The sequence below is a fragment of the Dendrobium catenatum genome, unplaced genomic scaffold (genome assembly GCF_001605985.2).
Source record: "Dendrobium catenatum unplaced genomic scaffold, ASM160598v2 fragScaff_scaffold_1473, whole genome shotgun sequence".
Taxonomy (NCBI): domain Eukaryota; kingdom Viridiplantae; phylum Streptophyta; class Magnoliopsida; order Asparagales; family Orchidaceae; genus Dendrobium; species Dendrobium catenatum.
Window position 1 is genome coordinate 142,141 of NW_021319935.1, and position 7,685 is coordinate 149,825.

At 40.6% G+C, this 7,685-nt stretch overlaps 1 protein-coding gene across 1 annotated transcript in view; it reads left to right on the forward strand.

The window, feature by feature from the left end:
• LOC110111527 (GTPase ERA-like, chloroplastic) overlaps positions 1-7,685 on the forward strand; it is a gene marked incomplete at its 5' end in the record, with an annotated part of 28,445 nt that overhangs the window by 16,670 nt on the left and 4,090 nt on the right.

Genomic DNA, 7,685 nt, shown 5'->3' on the forward strand with positions numbered 1-7,685 from the left:
AAACCTACGCAATCCTGAACTGGCTTCTTCTTGATCGTCCGATCTTCGATTCCTAAAAAGTTAGAAGCAACAAGTAGTCCAAGAGAAATACTGTTTGTCAATCATCAAAACATAAGACATGAAAAATAGATTTGCAACACCAAGGAGTCCAAGGAGGAGAGATCCAAGGAGTCTAAGGAGGAGAGTTCCAAGGAGTTCAAGGAGAAGAATTTCAATGAAGACTGATGAGTTGAAGACCTGAAGATCCAATATCCCACTCAAAGTCATTTGCATCATTCTTAGGCCTAAAAATTTGGGTTGTTGGCAGTGGTGCCCGGCCACTTTATTTTCTACATACCCTGGGTTTCAATTAAAGGGCAGTTGGCCTATGGAAATTTATTAATTGGTTTGATTATATTTATGTGTTTTATTTATATTGATTGCCTCTAGGGTTACTTACTCTTTATAGTTTATTGTTAATTTGCATGCCATTTTTGTTTTAGCCTGAATTTAGTTAGGCTCTCTAAGGAAGAAAAAATTTTCTACTCATAACTAATATGTAAATTTTAAGGTTTAAATAACATAAAAACCTAATGATCTAAGGAACTGTCGGAATCATTCGGGGATGCATGCATGTCAATGTATTTCTCTCTCTCCTTCTAATAAGACACCTCCCCGCCTACGGGTAGAGTCCGGATAATCTGGCCTATGAGGATGAAGTGCTGAATATGAGGAGGCCCAGCCTTTTCTAAAAATTATTTTCTATAAGACTATTTTTAAAATCTTGCATGTCTGCTTTGGAAACTTCAACCAGCATGCATTACATTAGCAACTAATTAAATAAAATTTTAATTGTATTAGTTAGGGGCATTCACCGAACATAAGTCCAGGGCCAACTAGGAAACTCTCTAGAAGTTAGCCCTACTTCCAGAAACTATACCGCCCATCTATCTTTAATAAAACAACCTGACAACATGGTTTTAAATCAATTAGATGGTTAGCTGGCTCCCCAATCCAGGCTAGGATAAGTCCAGGTTCTACACTGCATTAGTTAGGACACGGGTGTTGGTGTTGTTCGTAGAACACTAAACCCAACTTAGATTTAGGAATCAAGGATACTAAATTCAGTCTCGTAGTATGCCTAAATAATGGGTAGGTCCCATCTCTTCAAGGACTATAAATCCTACTTATTTTGCGTCACACGATGTTGACTGCATGATTTCTTTTCCCCGATTTCTTCCACTACCTTTGTCCCTCTTAATGCTAGTGTGAACCACGCATGCTGACTGAGACCTTTGATGCCTTTCTTTCCTTTGAGTAGGAATTCTTAGTTTATACCCTTGTGCCAATCCCACTTTAGAAAAGATAATGTATGATCCTTAATCAAGAGTCTTCTTGGGCTCCATCCTGGGATGTAATTAATCACGGGGGCTTGCACCCGTGGAAAATTGAACTCCACCATCTACTAAACCCCATCCGAGCTAATGTATCGGGTGGGGGAAACCCATTTTGATCAGGTCATGTATAGTACTACCCATCAAGGTGTGCTGGCGAGAGCCACTATCCTCAATGGTTAATCGTATGCATGATCTAATATACCCTCCCATCGGCCCGTTGGCGAGGAGCGCGGAGGCCCGCGATCATCTCTATCCTCTGGGGTAGGTGCAGTTGTATACCCCTCCGCAATCATGCAGTCTTAGCGGTGTCTTTTCGGAGGTCCACATCGGATACACTGGGCCCCAGGTGTATTTGGGTGACGTGATGCATCTGGATTGGTTTTCGGACGAATCTAGACACCGGATGTAATAATTTTCCCCCTCTCTGATTCCCATACGCAGCCGTGAATAATATCCGGTCATCCCTCCCTTGCTCGTTCTCACGGGGTGGACAAGCAGCCGCCGGCTGCCCTCTACTAAACGTAGTAGCCTCTAGAAGCCCCTGACCTCCTCTTCACATGCAGGCCACACTCATCTCACGACTCGCCATCCCGACTCCGGTGTCGCTGTCGTCGTCGCTGACCTTCAAACTCGAGTAAGAATGCACGAGAGGGAGATGAAAGCAACAGTGTAGCTGTTGAGCAATTTTTCTCACAGTTGCAGTAGTCTGGGCAAGAAAGAGAACGTGAGAAGCTACCGTTCATCATTCTTCCATTTATGTCTATGGCCAGGACATATATGTTAGAGATTCTCCTCAAATGATGAAGTTATCGTTCTCTTCTCCTGATTCTCCTTAATTTGACGGAACGTTAAGATTTGCTTCTCCAACTACCCATATTTTTTGTTCCAAGATTCATTGTCCCAGAGCTGTACCTGCGATATATGGTTATATTGTTTGTTGTTGAGGGAAGGAAATAATGAAAATGCTTCAGCTATATTAAGGATGATTAATAATTGAATATTTCATTAGTATCTTTATTCCCCCTTTTATTCCGAGGCTTTGAACAATGTGTGGATTCGCTTAACGTACCTATTTATGTATATATATTTTTTCACCGACTTGAACCTTCATTTTTATTTTTCTTCTATTTTGATACTGTCATTATTAGCCTAATTTTAAGATTTTCTTCTTCGACTACCCATATTTTTTATCTCAAGTTCATGCTCTAATTATTTTATTAGTTTGCATGTAGAGAATTTTATGTATTCATGTTCCAATCATTTTGTAAGCAATATTTATTCAAAGAGTTCATATAAGTTATTATGCCTTAACATCTTAGTGAATAATAATTAAAATGTAGATTTAATGTGAATGCCTTTCTCTTGAATTAGTGTACCGTAAAGTCAATGAAAAAAAACATAACAAGTATAGTATTTTATTAATTTTCTTACACATATATTCATATAAATGTTTTTTCTTATAAAATTTTATATTCATATAAACGAGTTTATTATTGAATTCAACGTTATTCTTTTTAGTGAAATTATCATGATTATATGCATGTATTTTTGATGCGGAATCACTTCTTTTGGACTGCAGGAATTACATACTATGAGTCCCATTTTCCACTACTTATCTTACTGAATATAGTTCTAAAGGATATTTACAGTTTTTATTGTGTTACCTCACTCATAGCAAAACACTCATCCTATATGACGCGGACTACAATTTTTTAATGGATATCCTTTAGTAAAAATGGATATTTCCTTTTTTTATGGAAAATTGCATATAGAGGATTTCCTGGATTTGGAATGATCAGTGGAGACATTCTTAGAGTACATGGATATTCTCATAGATAAGAAAGTGAAGTATGTTGCATGTCGATTAAGGGGAGGTGCGAGCGTGTGGTGGCAACAATTTTTGCAAGCGCGACACCGAGAGGGCAGGGGCAACGTTCAGAATTGGGCGAGAATGAAACAACTATTAAGGAGCCACTATTTGCCTACGGACTATGAGAAAATCCTCTACATGAAGTTCCAACATTATGCACAAGGCCATCATAGAGTGAGCGACTACACTGAGGAATTCTATCGCCTTTGTTCCCGCAATAATTTAAATGAAATCACTAATGAGATTGTAGCTCGCTACATCAGCGGTTTGAAGGAGGCTATACAAGACAAGTTGGAGTTGAATTTTGTAAGGTCGCTATCTCAGGCAATAAACTTTGCTCTAAAGGCTAAAATACAACTTAGTCGGCCAGCCCGGATTCATTCCTAGCGACGCCACTTCGCTGATACTTCTACCGTAGACTCCCAGACACCATGACTGCCTCATACAAGCCTTTACAAGTCAAGCTCCAAAGGCTCACCCGTGACAACACCATCTGCACCAATGGGGGACAACAAGGCTCCAAATAAATTTAAGGCACCTACCTGTGAGAACCCATACGGCTGACCAACAACACTGAAGTGTTTCAGGTGTTATCAACCAGGTCAAAAATCCAATGAATGCCCGAGTCGGCAGCAAGTTTAACTCCTAGAAGGGGAGTCCGAGACAACACCACACAGGAAGATGCCAAAGACGAAGAGGAGTATGAGGAAATAGCATGAGATGAAGGCGAGCCGGTTATATGTGTGCTTCAAAAATGACTTCTCGCACCCAATCAAGATGTCAAGTCTCAGCACCATGTGATATTCAAATCCAAATGTACTATAAAGGGCAAGGTATGTGATCTTTTGATTGATAATGGTTGTACATAAAAAATCATTTCAAGGGAAGTGGTTCATGCGTTGCAACTTAAAACCACTAAGAACCCAAATCCTTATAGGATTAGCTGGGTCAAAAAGGACGTTGACATTCAAGTGTCGGAGATGTGCCGGGTAAATTTTTCCATCAGGAAGCACTATAACAGTGAGATACTATGCGATGTCCTTGACATGGACATAAGCCATTTAATATTCGGCCAGCCATGGCAGTTTGACATGGGTGTGATTTATGATGGACGGGCCAACGCTTATGCATTTGAATGGAAATGACAGAAACTGGTGCTACTACCAATGTTACAATACCTTGCCAATGAGGAGTTGGATTAGAGGCCAGCTTTGTGCATTGTTTTGGGCAACTCTTTTCTGAAGAGTGGGCAAGAACTGAAGTCTCTGGTCACTGTTTTAGTGGCCGAAGAAACCCAGATGTTGGCACCCTTGGTTATCCACCCGAACTACTACAGATCTTGGAGCAATTCGCTGACATCGTGCCTAATAGCCTGCCTAATGAATTACCGCCTGTGAGGTCTATTCAACATCAAATAGATTTCATTCCGGGGACTATGCTTCCTAATCTTCTACATTATAAATAGATTCCAACTGAACATGTGCAGCTACAAAAAATCATTGATGACCTAATAGACAAGCAACTAATTCAACCCAACTTAAGTCCATGTGCGGTGCCGACATCATTGGTTCCAAAGAAGGACGGCTCATGGAGGATGTGCATTGATAGCCGGGCTATCAATAAAATCATAGCGAAGTATAGGTTCCCCATCCCACAATTAGAGGACATGCTGACTTATTTTACTGGATCCAAGGTATTTTCAAAATTGGACTTGCGAAGCAGATACCACCATATCTGCATTTGACCTGCACACAACGGTTTGTTTGAATGGCGTGTGATGCTCTTTGGGTTATGCAATGCGCTGGCAACATTTATAAGGCTAATGACCGAGGTCTTGAAGACATTGTTGGGAAAATGTTGTGTAGTCTACTTCGACGACATCTTAGTCTTTAGCCCATCCGTGGAGGTACATTTGAAGCATTTGAAAGGAGTTCTTGAAGTGCTTTGTCAACAGAAATTGTATTTAAATAGGGCTAAATGTGAGTATGCAACCTGCTCGGTGCATTTTTTGGGTTACCTTGTGTTGGCGGAAGGCGTGGGGGTGGATCCCAACAAGGTTCTTGCTATCCAACAATGGCCGCAACCCATCACCTTGATCGAGATACGCAGTTTTGACGGGTTGGCCAATTTTTACAGGAGGTTTATTTGCGGCTTTAGCATAATCATGGTCCCAATTACTGATTGTTTAAAAGCTGGTTCATTCAAGTGGGGGGCCGAACAACAACGTAGTTTTGACACCATCAAAACCTCTCTCACGGTTGCTCTGGTTTTAGCAGCTCCTAGTTTTGACAAACCATTTCATGTAGATACCGACACCTCGGCTGTGGGCGTAGGTGCCATCCTTTCGCAGGAAGGTCGTCCTGTGTAGTTCTTCAGTGAGAAGCTCAGCCCTGCCAGACAGAAGTGGTCAGCATATGAGCAAGAATTATAAGCGGTAATTTGGGCACTTAAACAATGGGAGCATTATCTTTTACATAATGATTTTATTTTGTGCAGTGACGACCAAGCCCTCCAGTATTTAAATACATAAAAAAGTATTAATAGAATGCATGCAAGGTGGATTGTATTTTTATAGAAATTTAGCTCAAGCACAAGTCTGAACAACAAAATAGAGTCGCCGACGCGCTGAGCCGTCGCTCTGCTCTTCTAGTCCAGCTCCAGACTGAAATTACGGGGATGGAGACTCTAAATAACTTGTACTGCATGGGCAAAGATTTTGTCGATATGGGGGGGAAGTGCTTTGCCGAGCAGCCAATGGGTGACCTCACACTTTGACATGGGTTCCTATTCAAACGGAACTCATTACGTGTTCTAGCTTCTTCTGTTAGCCTGCAATTAGTGCGAGAGATGCATAGCGGCGAATTGGCTGCTCACTTGGGCCATGAGAAGATAGTCAAACAAATGCGGGCACAATTCTTTTGACCACATTTGTGGAAGGATTTTGCAACGTTTGTGCAAAACTGCCCGGTATGTCAAGTATATAAAGGCCACATCCAAAACATGGGTTTGTACCACCCGCTACCTGTCCTAATGTCCATTTGGGAAGATCTTAATATGTATTTTGTGCTCGGGTTGCTGTGAACCAAGAAAGGTGTTGATTCAATCATGGTGTTGGTTGATAGGTTTTCTAAGATGGCTCACTTTATAGCAAGCAAGAAGTCGTCGGATTCTCTCGGCATTGCTCGGTTGTTTTTTCGGGAGATCATCCGCCTCCATGGTCTCCCAAGAAGTATCACGTCTGATCACGACTTCAAGTTCATTAGTCATTTTTGGCAAGAGCTGTTGAAGAAACTGCAGACATAACTCAAATTAAGCTCTGCCTACCATCCCCAAACTGACGGCCAGACGGAGGTAGTAAATTGCACTTTGGACAACATGTTGTGATGTTTGGTGCAAGACAATCCAAAGAAATGGGATGAGATTCTAATCCAAGGGGAGTTTGTTTTCAACTCCATGCCCATTAGATCCACTAGTATGTGCCCATTTAATAATGTCTATACTAAACCTCCTAACCATATTGTAGACCTCACTGTCCTACCCAAGTGTCACAATGTGGCAGCCACCAAGCTAGCTGGAGATTTCAAAAAGAAGATGGAAAATGTTCGTAACACCTTGCAAAGCCTAAAATTACTCCTACAAACAGATTGCAGACGTACATCGATTCTTCAAGACCTTCCAACCAAGTGAACTAGTTATAGTGTGCTTAAGGAAGGAACGATACCCCATCGGAACCTACTCCAAGATGGCCCGAGGAAGCTTGGCCCAGTTTGCATCAAGCACAAGATCATCGACAACGCATATGTAGTAGAACTTCCTCCTGATGTACTGACATCATCTACATTCAACGTTGTTGACATTAGTCCGTACCACCCCACTAATTCGACAGTCACTGAAATCGAGTCGTAGGACACGACTTCTCTCACGGAGGGGGAGAACCGAAGTGGAATTACTTCTTTTGGACTGCAGGAATTACATACCATGAGTCCCATTTTCCACTACTTATCTTACTAAATATAGTTCTAAAGGATATTTACACTTTTTATTGTGTTACCTCACTCATAGCAAAACACTCCTATATAAGGCGGACTACAGTTTTTAGGATGCAGCTTTTATGACATAGAATATACTGCTTTGCTTAATCATTTTCCCTGTTCCATTGGTTTTGCTTGTTCTCTGTTCTTTCTTCTATGTTGTTCCCACTGCAATTTTCCTCTTCATGTATCATATAAAATTTAAATACATGTAAAATAAGACATTTAAATATATTGAATTCTAAAACTACTTTTCTCTTCACGTTATTTGTGAGACAAAATAAATATAACTAAATCTATCTATACATCGTTGAAACATAAACTTTTCTTGTGGTTATTTAAAAAAAAAAAAGATTCACTTATAGGATTTATCAAAAGTATATATATATATATATATATATATTATTG